The following is a 22,762-nucleotide window of genomic DNA, read 5'->3' as shown; positions in this document are numbered from 1 at the left end:
TTGACAACTTCCTATATTCTGCGATATTTCTTTTCAGTGTCACATCAGGGTTTTGTATTTCCTATTTTTAAAGGAACAGATGCAGCCTCACCCCTAAGTATCATGCTCTGCTATGATCTACCATGAATACCAGATGAGGAGTCACAAGCTCCAAACAATGTGCACGGAAGCATGCAGTACCATCAGTGGTATCAGTCACCCTGCCTGAGTGACAGTCCCTTTGCAGATTTCCCAATATGCAAGAAATCACACCTGGTCTGCTGACAGGCCTTATATCTCTCTTCCTCATGCCACTGAGCAGTTCGGAAGGGGAGTGTAGTGTGGAAGTGGCTTTCCTTACGCCCAGCCCCTCTCAATGACTTTGAGGTATTGTGTACTCTCCAGAGGAGGAATTTAGTATCAGCAGTTCCTGTGCTAATCTCTCCTAAGAGCTTTAGGTGCTCAGCACTTTTGGAAATCAAGTTAATAACTATTAATGACGTAGAAGGATGAGAACTGAGTCTTCACGGTACTCCTTATTCAAGCATTTTTCACATCAAATTCAAGTGGAAATTTAGCTGCTTTAGGTGAGAGGATTGCTGAAAAGGATCCAACATCTTAAAAAAAAACCCTTGAGAAACACAATTAAATTAAATTTGGATGTAAAAGTGATGAGATGTTCTGATTCTACTGAGGATTCAGAAACATTCTCTTCACAAATAAGAGAGTTGTATAAATGTACTAGGGCATGAGGAACAGCTTGTAAAAGGTAAAATGATACTTGAGAAGCCTGAGAAGCTATTCACCTCTTAAGTCCATATGTAAGGAAGAAGTGTCTGATGTCCTTAGTTTTGGTTATTTCAGCACTCACCGATTGCACTGTCTAGTATAGGGATGTTGGCACTTTTTGAAATCAGCTAGCTCAGATAAGAGTTACCATATTGCAGGACTCACCTCAAGTGGACCACCTCTGTATTTCCCCAGCTTGCAGACCACTGCAGCTACTCTGCTACTAATCCCTGGGCTGTCTAGTTTAAAATGTAGAGTGACTATGCCCATGTAATTACAAGGCTGTGCCCATCAGCATGTAAATCACTGCATGAGAAGTGGATAATCAGTATGTGACACTTGGTGTCCGCTGTACAGACAGGGGACTTTCCCACTTTGGAATGCTGTTTTCCATCTCAAGCTGTTCTCCTCCTTCCCGGTTCCGTCCCATGTGCCAGCTGGGATGGATGTTGTAACACAGGCAGGGAGGTGGTGACATCTGGGAGTGGGGAAGGCAAGCAGGCATGTCAAAAGATACGCTCAGAATCAATTTTTAGAAGTGGGTAAAAATAACGTTGTTTGAGTCTCTACAAAAAAAGACCAGGCAGGAGAGAAGCCTCTTTGTAGACAGATCTGGGTAAATTTGCATCTTGTCAGATGCACAAAACAATTAGTTGAAAAAGCGCAGAGAACACCTACAGATTGTAGGCAATGTTATTTCTGCATCTGCAGAACAAAGATCAAAGCACTCAATAAAAAACTTCAGAAGACCTGAGAAACTACTTTGCAACAATTCAGCTTTCTCTATCAAACCATGTTCCCAAACCATCAACAAATGTTAGGAGTTACCTGCTTGTATCAAAGGAGCAGGACCAAGTACTGAAGCCATTCTACCACTATTACCAACACATCAGCTGTCAAAGTAAATGAATCTGTAGTGCAAACATAGCAGCACCCTATCCATAAAGCTTCATATTTTAACAAACTTAAAAATAAAATCACTGCCAGAAATGTTAATATTCAGAAACTAGAGATACTGTTTTGTTTTGTTCATGAGTGAATTCTGAGAAAACAGGTTACTTATTCTATTAATACAGAGGCCTTTCTATCAAATAAGTAAATGATGTAATTAGAGATACTGTTTCTTCCTTCGGGACATTTCTTTTTGTTTATTTTTAAGGAGACAGAGCAGACAATTTTTTCTTTTAATTTTTTTGTTTTTAAAGCTCTGGTGTCTGTTCTGTTTTGCTGCCAGCTTTTCATTTCTTGGTTTTAACAAAGTTTTTTCATTAAGAGCACTAAGGTTTCCACACACAAATAAGTTTTATTGATTACTAGCTTTTTCATGGTAAAAATGTGTATCTGAAAGTGATAAGATGCAGAAGGTAGAGGGACAGAACTGCTGTGGGTTTCCTGCCTGCAATAAGAAAACAAAGCAACCAAACTTTGACGACATCCATTGTCCCCACCAGCTGGAGCACATCAACGTGACGGACAGACTGCTTAGCCCTGCCACCTTTGGGGACAGATGGCTTCTTTCTGGACCCAGCAGAACGTCCGTAAAATTAACACTGACTGCATGTTGCTTGGTAAACAAATGTAGTTTGATTGATGAAGAAAAACTACAAGAAATCATACAAAATACTTTTTCAGCGTCAGAAAAGCCTCTCTGCATTTTTAACTTCCAACCCACCAGTCTAAAGCAGCCAAGTAATTTAATAAATGTATTTTAATGCAATCTTAAGTGACTTGCTTACATTAAAATCCAGTTATTGCACAACAGGATTGTTGTATTCCAAGGGAATACAGTACAGATTTTAACTGATGTGAAAACACACAGATTTTGTTTAATAGCCTCTTAATCCTGCCAATTTTGCTAATAAGATTACTGTCTAAATGGCAGCTAAATAAAGTGTGCTGTTGACACTTTAAACAAAACAAAAACCAACCCCCCCAAAAGCACAATTTCTCCTGAAACATTCTTTTCCTTTATTATGGCCCCAATCCAGCAATGGGACTACTTATATGCTTAAAGTTAATCGAGTGCGTAAGTGCTTTGCTGGACTGAAGCCTGCAATAACATAAATCTGAATGGACAAATTATTATTACATATAAGAAACTTGCAACAAAATGAAAATAATTAAACAACTGAAGCTGTTAGTAGAGATATTTAAGTTTCACATAATGATGTTAAAGCATGTCTGCATTTTCTACATCCCAGTTTTGCCACTGGATTTGTGAAGAACACGTACCTCTCACTGTTTTCAACTGCCCACATCTGAACTTCCAGCCACAAACTTGTAAAGTGAAGCGAACCCTTCTGTCAGCTCTGTATTCTGATATGTATTGAAATCTAAATGGGGAGACACTGAATACTACTGGGCTAAAGGATGGGTCTTTGGGAAAATGATTTGCAACAGTAGGTTTTCACTAGAGAGTATCATTGGAATGGTAGAAGGAAATTATAAAAGAAAGTGAAATGGGAAATTAAAATATCAAAGTAAGGGGGAAATGGGATTTAATGGAGCATTTTTTACATTTCATCTTTTGGGTGTTATCTGAAAATATTTGGACTTCCTTTCCCCCCCATCAGCCAGGCCTCCTCTTGAGCCTTAATTTTCATTTAGTTTTTATCTCTGACACACAGTCTGCCTTTATATAGTCTCCTTGCTCCTGCTCTAAGAATATTCAGACCAATTTCCTTTTCCCTTAGCCATTTATCTTTCCTACACCCATTCAAGTCTATGGATGCATACATCTTGAAGGAGGGAAAAAAGCTAAGACTGTATATGTCATAAATGTGACCAGAAATCAAAAATAGCTTGGGGATTAAAATCCATCAAAACTGCCCAGTCCAAAGCAAAGTACCCTGGCTGCCTAGACAAGCAAATGAAAAAAGCAGAGATAAATTCTGCAAGAGTGTTTTTCCCAAACTCTTTGTCATTCTATAAAATATTGTCTCTTTCACGAAAGCTCCAGCTTCAACAGAACACTTCCCAGTACCTTTAGGCAGCGTATTAGCGAGGAGGGTTGCCAGTACTACAGGGATGCTTCAGACTCCCCAGCGCTGGTCAGTCTGAAAGGTTTGTCACAGTCCGTGTCAAACTTACTGAGCGTAAGCACTTGACCCGCCTGAGCACAGCAGATGCAGCACGACCCAAATTCACGCGATACGACGTTGTCTGTGCACGCACAAACGCCATCTCTCTGGTTTCCAGTTGAGCTGCTAGATGTTCAGAAAAGTCAGCAGATTTTACTGCCAAAAAGCAGTAGCTTTGAAAAGCAACGTGGAAGCAAAAACCCATACGGGTTACTCCCAACATGGAAGAATGCTAGTAACTGCCACACGAAGCTTTCTGAGGAAATCAAGCTTTCAATGAATCCTCCCAGTGCAGGGACTGCTGGTCCGCCACCCCTTCCCACAGGGCATGTCTCCAATTAAGCAAGGCACGAGAGCTTTTCCTCTCCTGGAACCAAAAGCAGTGCACCACGTCAGGCCAGGGGGCACGCGAGCTAATAGGCTCTGCTGAGAGCAGCGCAGGTTAAAACCAGCACAGGCTCCTCTGCACTGCACTGTGCTCCACAGTTGGTTAGAGAGGAGCCCAACCAAGGGAAGTAACTGCGCTGGTCTGTCCCTGCCTGCCTGCCTGCCCTGGAAGGGCACTATCTCAGCGTCGCTTCGGGAAGCGCAGTTGTGACTTACAGATACTTCTGTTCCTGTTGGCGAGACGAATGTGCAATGCAACATTACTTATCCCCTCAGAAGTTTAAGCTAACAGACACACATTTTAATTTCTGCTGCTAGCATCACCTCCCCAGTAAAGCACAGACATGGAGAGGATCTGGATCAATGGAAAACAGATCTACCCTTCCAGCCGTTCTTAGCCCTGGTACGTTATTGATGCCTTCCCTCATTTCCCAGTGAGGGGATAAGACAACTGGCATACAAGGCACCTATACCATCTTCACCAGCTCCTGCCCATCAGAGAGTCTCCTTGACATGGGGAATGCTCCCATCCAGACCTCTGACAGGTTTGCAAAATAAGAGTGATGGACTGGAAAATCTGGTCATGTGTATTGATTTCTGGGTCATATTACAAATGTGCTGGCTATGCATTGTTCTGGGGCACTGGCTTTTCTCTAAGTTAGAACTGTCAAGATTAGCTACAGAGTATTTTCATTCAACTTTCTAAACATGTAACATTGTGAAATCATCTTTATTTTTGTGCAAGAAATGGATTTTTAAGGAGATCTGTGAAAAAATGATGGTACCCTCAACGTTTAATGCAACTGAAATTTTCAAGGACTTGAGAACCACGTGGTTAGAATGAACATAATTGACTTTTTTTTTCCCCCCACAACTCCACACTGCCATCATAAATCAGAGCAAGTAGCTTTGCCTTTAAAAACAGAAGGAACTATAAACATAAGAATTAAATACCAAGGTAAATTTCCTATAATTACCTGTACCCCAAATGAAACTCCTTTGTGGTATATGCAGTCACATTCTTCAAGCTAGAAATATATACCTAAGTACATTTAAAGGAATATACAGTGAGGCAGATAACAAATGGAACTGTGAAGTAAACCATGAGGTCATTATTTTAATGAGTATATCAAAAGAGATCTGGTTTCCTACAACAAAGAATGTGAGCTTCCGTGAGCTATTGCCCACCGTTCTTAGCTAGGAGACGTCTCCAGAACGTTGCAGTTTCTTAGCTTGTTCCACTGAAAAAGAAAGAATTGAAGTGTCTGTTGCTCCTCAAAACAAGCCAGATATTAGCTGTTTGGGGTTTTTTTTAATAAAATGTGGTTTTGTAGATTTCGTGGGTTCAAAGTCTTTTAGAAAGTAGGATGGTTTTTAACGTCCATATCATTATCAGGGTGTTGATGCGTGATAAGAATGGTAGTGAGAGAGACCAAGTTTAAAGGAAGAAATAGCATATGCTGTTTTAAAAGGGGGCACATTTTCAAGCAGAGAACCCTTTATTAGGTCCAAGAAATACAATAAACATGGAGCTTAGGGTAGATTAAGGACTGCTCATCTAATATCTACGTTGCTGTTATCGACTCAAAAAATTTGAGGGGACAAAAGTAATTACAACCTGCGGAGGAGGAAAAGAGGCTAAAGGGGACAAGGTGTCAGCCTATGCATGCTCAGCAGAGCTGAGGAGAGACAGGACCTATGCAAAAGTGTGACTTAGTAGAAGCTGAGGGGGAAATTGCAATGGCTGAAAAAAAACCCAGTTTCTACTCAGTCCGTGATTACTTCTCCCAGAAAACCCTGCCTTTCCTTAGGGTATCATTTCATTCTACCATCTTCCTTGGAAGCAAAGCTGTTTTAAGTTCTTCTCTTCACTCATCCGCTCACTTCCACATGTGCACTGCAGCACTGGCTTCTAGTTGTGCTATTAGTCCGAGTGTGCTGTGCGAGATCATTGATATTATCTGGAGTTAACAACAAAAACCCCTTCACCCCCTCCAAAAGAGATACTCGGGGAGAAAGCAACAGGTGAGAAGAAACCAAAATATCAAATTGCATCCTTTCAAAATTGTAAAATAACCCAAAAGGTTTGATTTGTTAGCAAGTACTTTAGATTAGCAGACACAATTCATTTATGTTTGGCAGCGTTAACTAATTACTGTCTGCAGACTGGAAGCAGGGATGCACTGCGCACTTAACAAAGCATGTTAAGCAAGCAGCAGCATGAAAGAAAGCACAGCTCCATGGAAAATGCTCACTGACCAACTTTCCCTGCTTTTAATTGTTCACTTTTTAATTGGTATTCTTCCTAACAAGAAAAAAAGGCTATCCTCAGGAGGCTGCAGAATTATATTTGCCTGAAAGCTTATTCTTTAAATAAAAATGGCTGTTCATAGAAACTCTATTAGTTTCTTCCTTCATCCCACTGAAATACGTTCTATCCCTTGGGAAATAAATTTTAATTTACTGTAATTTTTCTTGAGGTTTTTCACTTAGTATGTCAATGTAAACTTCTCCCTCCTCCCTTCTTTTTGATTTGTGTAAAGACCAAGCTTTTTAAAAATAGAATTAAATCTGAACAAATGAAAAACATGAGTCAAAATCTCAAAAATAGCTGAAATTTTTATGGAGCATTCTTTCCAACACTCTTAATTCAGTGTTCGTGTCTCCATTTTCTACATCACAACAAGGAAAAGAAAGACTTCTAATAAGTAACATAAATTAAACAAGCCCTGTTAATACTGCCTACTGACTCCAGAAGGGCTAAAAAGGGAGAACAGAGCCTATGTTTCTTCTACTGCCAAGCTTGTGTGTTCATTCATTTGGGCAAAAATTAGTCATTTCAAGTGGACCAAGGTTCAGGATCAGGACGGGGCAGAGCTTTTATGTATGTGCAGCATGGGGCTAATAGAGCCTGCATGGTGTTACTCTTCTCACTCCAATCATCATATGGCTGAAGATCTCTGGTACTGGAGTGGTGTTCTCCATCCCCCTCATCAACCTATTCTTTGCCCACCTTACAGAGCCCGTACCATTTCTCATCCTCACCAGCTTAGCTCCATGCTTCTCAAGGGACAACATACCATGCTTTATTGAATTGCAGACAGATCAGACCTACTACGTTTTCTTTGTGTACAAAAGTAAATAGAAAAATCAGTTACCAAAAAAACCCAAAACCAAACCCATCAGGTTAGGTTGGCACTGCCTACCATGGATAAACTCATGCTAGCCTAGTTTGCATTTAATTCAATATCTTCTATTACACTTTCCATTTTTTTTTTTACTAGTTTACTACTGAGATCTGACTCAAAGACCTGTGATTTCTCAAATCTCTTCTACTCCTCTCCTATAGTTTTAAATACTGATACTATATTTCTTATTCTGTATTTATACTAGTTCTCTGTCCATGGGATATAACTGAGAAGTCTATGTTACCAGATCTGCAATATGATGTACCAGGTCATTCTATGTTTTGGCATGGCGCTTCTCTGGCATGTTTAATTTGATGATATTCAGCCTTCAAGTTTTCCTCTCGCTTCAGATACTGTCGTTTCTGTTTCTGTAACTGCATTCACATTAGCCAGTCTTCCTTTATCCCATTTTTAACATTCCCAAAACCAAGAAAGAATAGTCATCTGGTCAGGTATCGCCATTAGGAACTTAATGATGCTCCTAATAGAGTCTGGAAAACAACATAACGTACTGACCCCATCTGCATCTTTAACGTCATGGTGATGCATATTTTTCTTTACAAATATATATGTATATACAAATATATATCTGTATATATGTATATGCAAATATATATTTGGTAGTACTAACATTGCCCTCCCCCCTAGAAGTAGCCACCATTTACAGAACAGCAATTTGGTAGGAAAATAAGTAATCCCTATTACTAATTTCTATTTAGTTTCCTCCTATCCTGTGCCTGTACGAGGCAGAAAACAGTAGTTAAAAACCCGTCTAGCAGCTAGCATCAGTTGCATTAGCGCATGTCGTGTCGTTCCTGCTGTGTTTTATTAGACAAATATAAAATTAACAACAGAGCTATAATGATTTCCTAAACTGGTTCCAACACAAATTTCCAATTTGAGGTCAGATGTATTGCCTAATAAAGTTTTACAACAGCAGTCAAATAGTGGTAGTTACTTCCCCAGAAATACAACTAATTCACCAGAATTAGTTTTAAGACTGTTGTTCATCACATAAAACAAAAATAAATATTATTGTAGCTTTACTCAAAATGTTCAGACAGTAATATCCAGATAAGATGGTGTTTGGTTACTTTAATTGCAAACAACACAACTAAAGATACCCGATATATTTATATTTGTGGCAAATATACACTATAACATTTTGATTACTTGAGCTGATGCTTGTAAACTGTCATTTTGAAGCTATTTGGCAAGTACACACTTGTGTTCTATTGCTTACAGAGCATGAAACTTAAGATAACAGGCTTGTATGGTCTTGCACTGCCAAACCTTTTGTGCTCATGATGGGGGAAACTGAGGCAAATAAATGCTTTTTTTAGCATATTGATAAATTAAAATTGAAGACATATCATTCTAGTTTAACAAAAACACAGATGACAGCAGAACGTGTTCCATAATAACAAAAAAGTTCAACAACAGTTGTTTGACACATTCAGGAATTTGGTGTTAGTCTTTAAAATAGTCTTTGTCAGAAACCACTGATGAAGTCAGTCAGTCAGAAATTGTACTAAGAACAATAGAAATGTGAGTAAAATTTCCATGGGCTTGTATTTAATTTATTAAAAAAGATATTTTAACATTTAATCACGTCTGTAAAGCATTATTTTGAATACGTCTATTTAAAGTATGTAATTTTAAGTAAGACCGGTGAGCTGTCCATACTAGATAATCAAAAACCTATCCCAAGGGATGAGCCTGATCTAAACTAGAAATTTTGTACAACAAAATAAGGAAGGTCCATAATTTTTTTTCCTGCAAAATCTCCTTAACAAATTAAGTGAACTAAGACTTTGTTAAATAATACACATAAAAGTGGTGCTAAGGGAAGTGTTAGTGCTATAATGTGCAGGGTCAAAAATATACTATTCTTAGTCACACACAATGAATACCTTTCTCCAATTTAAAAGCAAGATTGTTTAAAAGTGCCTGCACAGCAGAGTTTATGGAAAGGGACAGCAGATACACTCAGGCTAGCTTTAAACCCTCAGTGATACCGATGACAGCACAACGCAGCTCAGAGCTGGAGACAGGCTGCAGCGTCTGTACCTTGGATAATGAGTCTGCACTGAGCTCTGGGCTGCTGTGGCTCCACGGCTGCCAACACCTGAGCTGAGCAGCTAAAAGTTCATTGGGGTGAATGTAGATGAGCTACATTCAGAGCCTTAACAATAGCAAATGAAAACAAAAGGCACTGGCCTTGGAGTAAAATTTATCTGCACATATTTTTATACATGTATTTATAAATATATATTTTAAAAACCTTCAAATCTAACAACTCTAGAGACTGTTTTTCAGAAAATAATTTTAAGCAATTCTATGATTCCATGAATACAGAGCACTGTACCTATACTGCTCAATCAACTCCATTTTGAGTTGTCTCAAATTTCAAATATAACTACCAACTTAAATATGCATGTTAACTGAGAAACGATGGCTTGAGATGCACCAGAGTGCACCTTGAGATGCACCAGAGTGAATAACTGAACAGGACAGCTCCAAATGAATACTTTGACATGCAAGAAAAAAGCAAAATCAGACCCAGTAACATGTACCATCCTATGACATCACACACAGAAACAGCGACTCCCTTGAGAAACTATCAAATTTAGGTCGTTTTCTAACAGAAAACCAGTCCCTCTGCTAAGCATGCTGCTTCTAGTCAAAGCCACCAGTTTTGGCTGCCCCAAAGAATCCATCGTTTCCTTTAATTGTGGGTCAGGTAATTGTCCCAGTGCAGTTCTTGCATTTGCAAATGCTGCCCTGTGCCTTAATGAAGAGTACAGAAGAGGAAAATATTCTGATCTATGTAACAGCAAAGACCTGCAAGAGGACCAAGAAAGGGATGAAAGCAAACAGCTAGTCATCACCTACCTCACAACGCAGCTGGCATGGGGAAAAAATCACTGGTGCAAGCAGGAGGCACTGTACCACACTGTGACCACCTTCCCTTCAGCGGGCATCTGCCAGTGATAGACCTGATGCAGAACAGACCGGCTGACCAACGCTTTTATTTAACCTTACTTCACACTTGTGAGGCCAGAAATCCCAGAGAGCTTACACAAAGTTACCAAGAAGCTTCCTCCTGAGGTGTGGAGCAGACAGAAAATAATAGTAATCATTTTCTTGAGAAAGGGAACTTTCACAACAACAACAATTGGATAATAAGTGTCCTGCGTTCCTGAAGGTCTGTGTGGAGCACACAGGAACTATATCTTTAGGTTTACACACACCTCCAGTAAACTGTCTGGTGCTAATTTTCCTTCATCTACCCCAAAAGACCACAGGATGCAGTGATACGCTGCAGTCACTTGCTGCAATTCCTGCTTGGCTCTTTTTTCCAAAACAGTCCTCAAAAGCCCTCTTCAACAACGTGACAGCAGACATTGCTGAATCAGCACCGCTGGCTTGCAGGGCAATCAAACGGGGTTCATATTTCTGACACATGGCTGACTCTTTATTGCCATAAATGGTTATTACTCCACTCCATAACCACAGCGATCATCTTAGTGAGGAAAAGTGTCCCGTCTGGTGGTTAACATCAGAATGCTGAAATAACAATAGGATGCATAAACTTGTCCAGCATGTGCTTGCTCATGGAGTATTTTGGGAAGACTCGCCTTTTCAACAGTAACAATAACCTGCAGACACCATCAAGTGTTCCAGATGACCAGTACTGAAGAGCTACCAACACCCAGGGTGATGAAGGCACTGGTGGGGTACAACTTGCAGCCCTACTGACTAGCACTGCTTTAGGATGTGTGGGGAATTTATGTTTACATACAAACCACAACCACTGACTGAAATAAAGAGATATTATTACACTGAAAGGATAGATTTACAAAAGCACATTTAAAATAATTTCTGCATCATCTCCTCTGTGTCCAAACTCACAACTGTGCAATGGAGTATCTCATAGCAAACGTGTATTAATGGACTTTATGCTCTCTAGATTTATACGTGGGACTCTGAAATAGAGTACCAAATTTTCCAAATCATATCAAATCACCGTAATTACACATGTGTGTATGCATACACATTATGGGGATAGACACACAGAGGTGCAAGCATTATGCAGGGTCTCAGGATCACATAACATAGTCTCTCCAGACCTTCAGCATCTATAACAATCTCACTACAAATAATTAACAAAGCAAGATCAAACTTTTCAATTGCTTTCAGAGCGCTGAAGATGTCCAGCAGCAAAGAACTGAATGCTTATTTTCAAGCAGCAACAGTATTCATTTAACGGTTTCATATCTCTATGGCTTTATGCTCTGTTTTTCTAGCTACTGAGTCCTATACAATCAGAAGATGAGGTTGTACTGTTATAGATTAACTTTCCCTTCTCCCCTCCTTCCTCCTGTGCTCCCTCTCCCCAGTTAGAGACTCTTTGGGGTTTCATTATTTAACTTTTCCCTCAGGCGTGGGGATAACGCCATTGGAACCATTTTGCAGGCAGCAGGGTTCTATAAATGAGGCACTTGTTTAAACAGCCTCACACAGAGCCCATGTCAAAGTTCTCAGCTATTTACAGGTGACATCACAAGAGACGCCTTCTGAAGCACAGCCAAAACAAGTACCATGCGCAGATTAATTTTTCTTGTCCAACATACATCAGAAAACAGTCATTCCACCCTTGCTTCGCTTCACAAAACTCTTTCTGCAAGCAAATATACGATAGAGCTGCACAGCAACATTTTTCCGCCTGTTGAACAGACTAGAGTTTGGTTCCCCCTGAGCAGGAATTGAGCAGACGTTTGTGGGGACAATTCTCTCTCCTATGAGATTTGCTCAGCCCTAGCAAAAGCCTGCAGCAAACAAAAAACCCCACAAACAGGAAAAAAGAAAAAAAAAAGGAAAAAATGAGATCTGTTAGCAGCTCTAGACCTACATGGCTAAATAATCACTGTTCAATTAATAAGGATCTGACAGTGCCACCTACAATAATAAACCAGGATGTGAATACATTAGTTTTAGCTTTACATTTCTTGGAATCCATCTGAAACATACCAAAGATTCAGGAACAAGACCACAGATCTTTTTTTGGGGGGAATTACGTACAGTATCTAATTGAGTATTATATGTAATATTTTAAGTGGAAAATATGAAACAAAATCATATTTTCCAAGCTCAAGTAGTTGCACAAGAGCTCAGCTTTCCAAACTCACAGTAGGAAGGTGCTCGCGTAGGTGGCTCCATTATCTCAGCGGAGCTGCTCATATGAAGGGAGTGACACCATTTGCAGGGCTTTAAGTTTTGAAACATAATGTGCTGACTTATACAATATACACATGCTTTGAAACATTCTGCATTCCTCCTATTAATTCTATGTAGTAAATTTTGCTATTTATTAGCATACATTTGGAGTTTATTTTCTCATTGTTTAATCACGCGTAAGTCATTAGCATATATGAACACTCCTTTTCTAGAGCAGTTTCTGTAGAATTCTCATTTGAGTTAATTACTATGTAAGATAGCTAAATGCTAATTAAAATTCAATGGCACATGCAATGATAAAAATTTATCAATACTGTGTCCTTTTCAGCAGTTACTTTATTAAATTACTTAGCTTCATTGTTTATTTCTTGAAACTGGGATTTTAAATTAGGCTGGCTTTAACCACTGCAGCAAGAGTTTCACTAGGCTTTAACTGCAATGTTTTTACTTCATATTTTAAGGGAATAAATGTATTCCAAGTTTTGTATTGGAATAAAGCAACTCATTGTTGCTTTGCTATGGCTCTAAAGATCTTTATTAACCTCTATCTCCCAGCACTGAAAACAACAAAAGGTGCACAAGTTTGGTACTACTCATGCTAATGGCAAAACATCCCTTAACTTCACTGGAGCTAGGAGCCATGGATTCAGCAAGTATCTTTTGCTTTTGTAAAATAAAATATGACTAAAATAAATCAAATCCTGCCATCAAATAAAAAAATGAGAACATGACTGTTTTTCTGCATCCTAGCTAACACTATAAATTGCTGCAAGTACCAAGTGTAGTTAACATCAGTTAGTGCAAAACCTTCCTGGTGCAGAGTCCAAACCAGCACCCTGTGCTCCTTTTCAAGCTAGCTCCAATGTTGCACTTTTAAAAGTCACCACCGTGGATATTTATATGTATTTGCAAAAACATCTAGAAGCTGAGGAAAATACTTTGCTCATGCATACATTTTTCCTTTTTTAGAAAAATATATCTATATTAGGCAAGTCTTACAACTTAAAAATACAGAAAATCTCTTTGGATTGGTTTCATGTGGGTGGGGTGAAATATGCTTAAAAAAATGTGTGCCAGGTTCTAATCCAAGCTCTAGTTTTGCTCACTGCACGCAGGATGCATTGCTACAAACTAAATATGCTCTAAACAACAGCAAAAAAACCCTGAGCAGAAAAAACTCCTTTCTGCTGCACCAAATGCAGAAGGCTGTTATTCTCAAACATAAAAATGACTAATCACCCTTTAATCAAGTTATGGTTAATAAAGTCATCCAATTTTTGCTTAATCATGTTAATATTCAGACATGTTAAACAGTAAATCCCTTCAGGCATGCAATCCTGTTTGCCAAGTTTCAGCCTACAACCAGGTGTAAATCTCTGAAAAAACCCCTTTGGAAATGCTGGCAAACCTTTGGCTATAGGAATAGAAGTTGGAGTCTCTGCAAAAACAAGGAGAAAGGCAGAACGAAGTTTCTCTACAAATTTCTATGCTGCCTAAGATTTGCAGAAGGTAATTCCAGTGCCCTAGATTTAGTCCTTGCTGAACCCCTTTTGCTGTATGAGCCACAGAACATTATTGAAATAGGCAGGAAGAAGAAAAATTAACCATAATTAATTATTATTAGAGAATAATATTTATGACAAAATATATTTTATACTTCTACTAATAGTTTAATTATAATATATCAGATTCTCAGAGACATTTGTAATCAGGTTTATTCAGTTGTTTGTTTTTAAAGGTGCTTTATGACTTCTGAAGCAGAATAAATGATAAATAATGCATTTCCTCAGTGTTGGTGGGAAAACTCAGGCTATAATTAGCATACAAAATTACATATTCTGATACTTGATGTTCACCGATGCCATTTCCGTCATGTCATACAGTATAAGTAAAAACCTGGCAATGCGAATACCCCCAATAACTTTCTTTTTATAAAGAATCACTATTGCTCCAACACAGCTTTTCTTTGAATAACTCCTTAAAGTAAGAGCCCCCATATCTTCCACCAGCTTCATGCAAACTGAACCCCCCACTTTGTGCTGCAACGTGTCATTAGAACACCAGATTTCTGTTGGCTCCTAAAGAGCGGCGCAGGGAAAACTTTGCCACAGTGGCTGGGAAGAACCCTTTAAAGGCAAAGCGTGGGGAGATGCTGTGCAGGGTCTCCAACAGAGGACCTTTGTCCTGCCATGCAAATGAATCCCTGCCCAGCAGCCCGCAGACAATGCCCAGGGAGAAGCCGGGGAGAGCCCATCCATCTGCAGCTATTTGGTCAACTCAATGTTTGGTACATCCTTTCTCTTTTACACAAAACACTCCATGTTGACAGCTGTGAATTTTAAACAACTATTCTGAGTATGTTTTTCTAATTTTGTGTATTCAGATAGTTTCCCCAGCATCAGGGGTTGAAAGCAGAGTGCTCAGATTCCATAATTTAGAGATTTCATGCTTTTCAAAGAGTCACAGCAGCTCTGATCGAAAAACAAAGTGGAAATTAAGTATCTAATGGAGAGAGCATCAAATGGCAAGAAAAGTGGTTACTTTAGAGATGTCACACAAAATAAAATATTTATATGAATTACGATTACAGAGAGTCTCTGTAAACTATACTCTGCATGTACTAAATATATTAATAAAAAGTATGGAAACTTTGTTTGGCTAAACTACATTCTGATTACTCGAGATCCCCTCACACTTTGTAATGTTCTGTTTAAAGAAAAACTGCAGTATCTTGAAGAAAAAGTTTGCCTTCAGTCAATTAATCAAATAAAATATTTGGATATCAGCAATTTGTCCATGTAATGAATGAAGTTTTTTTACTAGGTCAAAAACTAACTTAAAACAGATGCTGGTCTAAAGCAACATTTCTGTGTACATTGGTGGTGGGGAGGAAGCCCCGAAAAAACCCAAGCACCAGTTAAAAGGCTCCCTGTAAAACAGAAAAACCAAACGAGTTTTCCTTTTCCAGTAAAAAAAAAAAAAAAAAAAGGCTCAAAAATAGCGTCCCATGGGTATCCCGTGGTGATTCTGCCATGACCACGGACAGATTTGCAAAATGCAAATATTACAGATAGGCTATTGTTAAACAACTTTGGCCAAAAATGAGTGCTGGATATACTCCTGAGAAATCTGTCTCACCAGCACCGACGGAGCTGTCTTCAGCTGTGCCCTGGGAAGGGAGCAAGCAGGGAGAAACCGTGGAACTGGGGGTCAGGACAACTGGCTTTCATTCATGGCTCTGCCACTGCGAGAGCTGCAGAGGCTTCTTCCCTGGTCTCCCCCCCCCGAATCCCTAATTTTAAACTGAAGGAGGCCAGGAGCCATCCCTTTTTATACAATAATTCAGAGTAAAACCAATTTCAGATGCACTCCAGTCCTTTCTGCAAAGTGGGGTGGTTCTGCTCTGACGGCTCCTGGAGCCCCAGCACTAAAGCAGCCCTGCAGACCTGCTGCCCGTCCTCCCGAGGAGCTGCCCCGGCCAGGAGGGGACTCTGGGGAAGCCCCTGAAGCAGGAAGCTGCTCCGTGTGACAGGGAAGCTGGGAAGACCCTTCCCTTCCCAGGAGCCAGGCCACTCTGACACACCATCCCGGTGCCAAGCTCCGTGCCTTGCCGCAGTCATGTCCTGTGCCTTCCCCACCAAGTGCCGAAATGGGCTATCTACTACCATTCATCTTCTGCTCTCACGACCATCAAGACAGACTCAAATTTCAACCTGCTTGGTCATTCACTGCTCTTCTCTGCTCGAGGCACTGACCCCTCTTCTTTACAAGGTGTCTTCAGATAACTGACAAAACACACCGTAAAAGAGCGATGGACCGTTTCCCCCACTCAGCATTAGCCCCTGCATGTCGATGTGACCTGCTCCGTGTTAACGTTTTCTCTCCCTAATATCTACAGGAACCAGAGAGCAACAGCAACGTGGTTGTGCTCGGGGGAGGACAGGAGGTGGGTTTGTCTAGTCGGGAAATGTATTTTCCCTTCTTCCCAGCCGTTTATTGTTCTTCTTTTGGCACCAGAAGAACATATTTTGGACGTGAATTTCTCTGTGGGTGTTGCGTTGGAAATTAATCTCTCTCCAAGGCATATACGGTCTGGGACAGTTTTGAAATACGTGCGAGAGGCTGGAGAGGGGAGGGAACGCCCTTGGTGAGGCAGGCAGAGCTCACCGGCGTGTTCCCACAGCCCCGCGTCACCTCGCCCAGCCCCGGCACACGCTGCCCCGCGCTCCCCGCCGGGCCAGGGCCTTGCCACTGACCAAGGAGACAGGACGGGCTGGCTGCGCGACGCTCGGGCGTACGGGTGCTGATCTGTATGGCACATTGCAACACGCTCGTTTGGACATTTGCCCCCTCTTCCTGTCCCCCCTGGCTGCGAACGCCCACTGAGGGGGCATGGAGGCTCCACGTGAGGAGCCACCGCCCCGCCAGGGGGAGGAACGGGACCTCTCACCAACGCGCGGGTCAAGGTCTGCCACCGCCTCAGAGGTGATTTCCCAGCAAAACGTCCCGTATGCGCACTGCCTGCTCTGCTCGTTCCTCCTCGTGGGGTCATTTCATTCCCATTATTTCATTTGATGGTGCAGTGTATTCAATTTACGTGGCAATACAATCAACTAAGTATTACAGGCAGGTTCAAGCCCCCCTGTGCTACATGCTATTCAAAAAAAAAAAAGTAGAAGTTGTAGAACTTTGATGCAAAAGAATGATAAAAAGCTTTAAAAATATGCATGAGTGTTTTACTTAATTAGAAAAGAATAAAAAGCAGAAATATATAACTTTTTTTTAAAATATAAATTCTAATGAGTCATTAAGACGCATTAGAAACCACCATATACATACATATTTAGGCACTTCTCTGGCTCACAATTATGCTTTACGCAAACAAAAGGCCTCTCTCTACAGATTTACACAATAGGTTTACACTGAGCCATTACGATCTATCATGTAACCAAGTGCTTAATGACTCTTTAATTTAAGGATTATTGACACAAAAGATGTAACAGCTGCTGAAGAGTTACTACACAGCAGCAGCTTTCCAAAAAGATATCACTTCATCATTTTTATATTTTCTAAACTATCCAAAGACGCTTGCATTCATGGCAGTGACTTGAAAGACAGAAAAATTCAAGGGGAAATAAATTAGAATATATTTGACCTCAGTGAACTAGGGAAAAAAAAAATAAATTTCAACATTCTCAGTTCAGGACAGATTTGTTCTTGTTTATTTCTGACAATGCAAAAGCTTAAAATAAAATAAAAAAAAGTTTGTTTTATCTCAAAAGAAGCCTTCCAGATTAAGACCCTGTATTTTCTGTGGAAGTCCAAAAAAATTTTTTTTGGGGGGAGGGGAAAGTTATAAGCCCCTCGAAAAGGGCTGTACACAAAGGTAGCACTGACAGAAGTTTAAGCACAAGTGGTAGTGGGCGTCGCTGTAACAACTATAACGCTTGAAAATGGAAGAGAGTTTGTGAGGGTTGTGTGCGTGTATAGATATATATATTTATAACCCCCTTAACAATGAATATTCCTTCTGCCAAGCATTCAGAGCCAGAGTTGATTTCCTTTCAAGTAATTGATGTAGGCTTTCTTCAGGACCCCGTCCAGACAAGTTCTCCACCGTGGAGCAGGAAATCGCACCGTCAAAGGAAAGCCGAGCGCTCCTTCCACACGGCCTGGGTCAGCCCTTCCAAAACACTAGATTTATACGACTGCTGCCAAAACCCCTTGCATTTCCATGCCCTCCTGTTGCTAAGATAAAGGATGTTTCCTACTGCCTCAGAATGCCGTCCTCATTTAAAACCCCAGCTATGTTCTGACAAAACACGCTGCTGTCACCCCAAATTGAGCAAATGAGCCTACGTCCCACAGTATAAAGACCAAAAGAGTTATTGAATATCACCCAGGGAGCGCAAAATGAAAAGGCTCCCATTTCTCCCTGACCTTTTTGGGGCATTTTTTTCCTGAAATCGGCCGAGCCCTTCAGCCTTCATTTCTCATGCTGTCTGCGGTAGCACAGGAAGGACAGCTTGGACTTTGCAGTTTCAAACAGATCAAGTTTTGTTAAATAACTTTAGTGGTTGGTTTTTCCCCCCCCCCCCCCCTTCTTCTTCAAACCCGAAACGGAAGGGAACACTGTGAAGAAAATGGAAACTGGCAAAGAGCTTTAACTTCAAATAGCCTTATAAGTCAGCGTTGATGTGCAAAACTAATTCTGTTTTTTTGGCATTTAAATACAACCCGACAGTTGCAGAAGGGAGGGGTGAGGGTGGGAGAAGTGCAAGGCAGATTACCAGCCAAATGCAAAACACGGAGACGTGTAGCACTGCGACTTCTGTTTATCAGCTGAAATAAGGATTAGATTTATTGGCATCAAGCTTTATAGGGGGGACTACGAACTTGCAGTGGAAAATTTCAGGAAAGGGACCCTGTGACAAAAAGCAGCTCTGTACCACTGGTGTCTGGGAGAAAGGCATTTCACTCATGCCAGAAGGGGACGTTTCCACAGAGAGAATCCTGAGCTTTGGTGAAATAGATATGCAAACACTTCCATTCATTAAAAAAAAGTACCACTGAATATAATGTATCTAAATATTTGGTCAGGGTTAAGTGGTGTTGTCTAACCAAGCAGAAAAGCCCTTTTTTAATGTAGATTTGCTCTCCCCACTAGGAGTGCCAGCCACATACTTGTTTGTTTCTATGCTTTGCATGTCCTAGAAATCTCCTGTGTCATTTTACAGATGCATGAGGTAAGCAATGTCCTGACGTCAGGTATGATCCATACCCTCATCTGCTCCAGCTTTAGCTGCCTGGCTATTTCTAGCACTCACCATAAATACACCGATGGGACAGTACACGCTTCTCATCCTTTAAGGACAAGGCTGTTGCTGTTTATCGGCCTGTAATTACACCCCAGGCGCAAGAGGCCGCGTTTGAGCGCAGTAAAACGTGCCCCGTACAGCACAGCCTGCCTCCGGGCCCGGCGGGCCGCGCTGCCGCCTCCGGCGGCCGGAATTGTACCTCTCCTTGTCTCTGCTGCTTTCAGAGTTGTCATTGCTCGATGCTGTTGGCCCATCGCACCATCCAGAAGCACTTCATAACTAAGAGGGAGAAACAATTTTCTACCACATGAAACAACCGTCGGTGCGAGGGGTCAACAAGCACTACAGCGGCAGTTGGGCCTGGGGCTGTAGGATGGGATCCCAACCGCCGTGAACGCCTCACGCAGGAGAGACATGGAACCACTCAGGCAGAAGGGGGGATCTCTGACAGCTCACTCAACAGACTATGAGGGAATGCCACCATCCTGAATGGGCACCTGGAGGGGAGGCACCTCACGCTCGTCCTTATCCCGCTAGAGAGGAAGCAGCTGTATGAAATGCGCAGGGGCTAAAGAGTGCCGGAGAGTTTCGGGGTGGCAGGGGAAGGACATTTAAACATAGCGTATACAATTTCCTTTGATCCTTTTAAAGAATATAGAATCTATATATAAAGGAGGTCACTCAAAAAACCTCCCAGCTTCAACTTAAGCAGTGATCTCAGCATCTTAACAGGGAAAACGTGCACAAAGACTCATACGCAGTCTTGTGTTACCACAAACAGATGAGAAGTGTTTACCGGCAGTCCTGCATCTACCAAAGTCTCAGTTTATTATTGACTAGAGTAAATAGCCTCAAGTCAAAAATTAGCAAACATATTTCTATTTACTCTCTGCCCCTGTGCAATGCCGCTATTCAACTGCTCCGTTCTAGGGAGAAGCCACTCGTGTGCCTATTCTGAAGACAGCATTGACTTCATGAATTTTTCCAAATCTATTGTTTCCATAAAGCTTTTTCCAGCTACATAGTCACATCAAATCAAGACAGCCAGTAATCAAGGACAACTCTACCTGGGGAAGGATGGGCCCCTCTCAGTGAGGCCCCTCTCTCAACAGCTATTTGTTGTTGCTGAAATTACATTTTCTACTGAAATAATCCTGGAGCCCCAAGGTAACAAAACCCCAAAAGGGAAAAATCACTGTTCAGCCTGTAGGAGACCTGGCTGCTAACATCCATAGCCACAACAAACAAACAGACAAAACTAAATATTTGAAAATGAAAATACAACTTCACAGGCAGAAGTGACCCCTCAAAACCCCCAAAATAGAAGCCCCGGGTCATCAGAGAAACTTCTGTAGAGTTTCACATACAGAACTCATTTTCTTTTACCAGTCTTCTTCACCTTTATTTTCATAAATAGCTCTTCTCCTTTCTTCTGGGGAGGAAAGCAATCTACCGTGCCCAGGTGGATTTAATAAGGGAGGTCTAATACTGGAGGTCAAAGCATATGAATGGATTAGAAGATTAGGGAGAGGAGCATGAAGGCTTTCACCTTTAAGGTTCCTGTTCTGAATTCGTCTGATGACAGCAGCGAGCGAGCAGTGTAACCATCAAGGAGCTGTGGCTGCATGGAAATCTCTCCGTCAGCTTCTAGGAGTTACACTAAGGGATCATTGAAGAGAGGCTGAATATTTTAAAGATATTTACTGAGACTGCCTCTCGTTATCAAATCACATATCTGCTTTTCTGTTTCTTCATATTCTACTGCTACAAACATCAAGATGGCTTGTCCATTTAAAAATTTCCCCATACTTTTCACTATTAAATTCAAATTTATCAGTACAACATGTTATTTTCCTGCTACTTCAAATCTGTTATTAGACAGACAGACATCCCCATCCACCACTTTTAGTACAATTGCCTGTTACTCAAGCAGAAGGTGTTCCCTCAGGTACCAAATGAAACCTCCTACAAGCGATAATCTGCAGCAACAAAAAAAACCCCAAACAATCTGACTGTGCTAAGAGTTATTCCTGTAGTATCCGTGATCAAACCATCCCTCAATATCCATGAACTTCAACTTAACCTCCCCCATGATTCTGGCAAAATCATGTTAAAGTCGATCATTATGGCATTACCAACAGTTAGAAGTGCAGCAGGGTTTTAAGAGTCTTGTGCACGTAAATTTTCATCCATCTTTTAAGACACAGCTCACTACTTTAGCTCCAGAAGTTATGGAGAAATTATCTTATTTTTCACTGGCAAGGTCCATACTTTCACTTTCCCATATCCAATGGGAAATGCAACTGGCAAAGTCCTTGAGCAGTAAATCATCCATACATACAGGGTCCTCTCGAAATCTTTTAAGGAAGGAATGAGCTCAACAAGTAGGATGCTGTTTCTAGGTATTAGAAATGTTTGAAAAGAGCTAAGTGTCATATTTGGGTCAGGATTTAAAACCAGCCACGATTACCTCCAAAATGCCTTCAGTTAAAAAAGGAAGTTGCACAACAGAACCGTCAGCCGTGACTGAGGCTGGTTTAATAATAAACTCAAAACTACTTAAAATGAACCTGGTGTTTCCATGGTGATGAATACATATCTCTCTTCAGAGTGTCTTGTGATGTCGAAAGCATTCACCAGTAGTATTTCGGTAGTAATCTTGGTAATGGAAAATTCATTAGTATTGTTCAAGATGGTGATAACACTGACTTGTATTAATTTTATACTGACCTTGGCAAACTGTCAGGTGAAGATGAAAGCAGTACAGTGCCCAGTGGAAAAGTAAAATAAGTGAAGATACCCACTTGTGACATATACTCTTAAAAGATGACAGCTGGTGGCTGCTAAGATGAATGCGCAGACCTGTTCATGTACTTCACCTCACTGATACCCGCTAGTAAATCCATTTTTGCCTCAGTAAGCTTCCTCGACAGTGAGAAGATTTAAATCTTCTCAAACAGATACAAAACGTATCATCTCCTTAGGTTAGCCTTGCTTAACGGCAGCGAGGCATGGCCAATTGCAGACACTCTTAACATAACATATATGACAGGTATAAGATCAGGCACATACAGTAGGAAAGGTCCCAAAGCTTGCCTTTATTCACAGGGCTGCTCTAAGGGTATGAACTGCTAAACTCTGTCATCATCACTTAACTTACAGTGCTCCTTAATACGATACGGTGTTCTAGTCGGGGTGAAAAAAAAACCTTCTTAAGACTACGTGTTTGACTTTGATCCAGTGACATGTTTCTGAAGGAAAGCATCTGACAGGACAAAGA

This window comes from Nyctibius grandis, chromosome 12 (genome assembly GCF_013368605.1).
Source record: "Nyctibius grandis isolate bNycGra1 chromosome 12, bNycGra1.pri, whole genome shotgun sequence".
Taxonomy (NCBI): Eukaryota; Metazoa; Chordata; class Aves; order Nyctibiiformes; family Nyctibiidae; genus Nyctibius; species Nyctibius grandis.
This window is presented reverse-complemented; position numbering follows the sequence as displayed.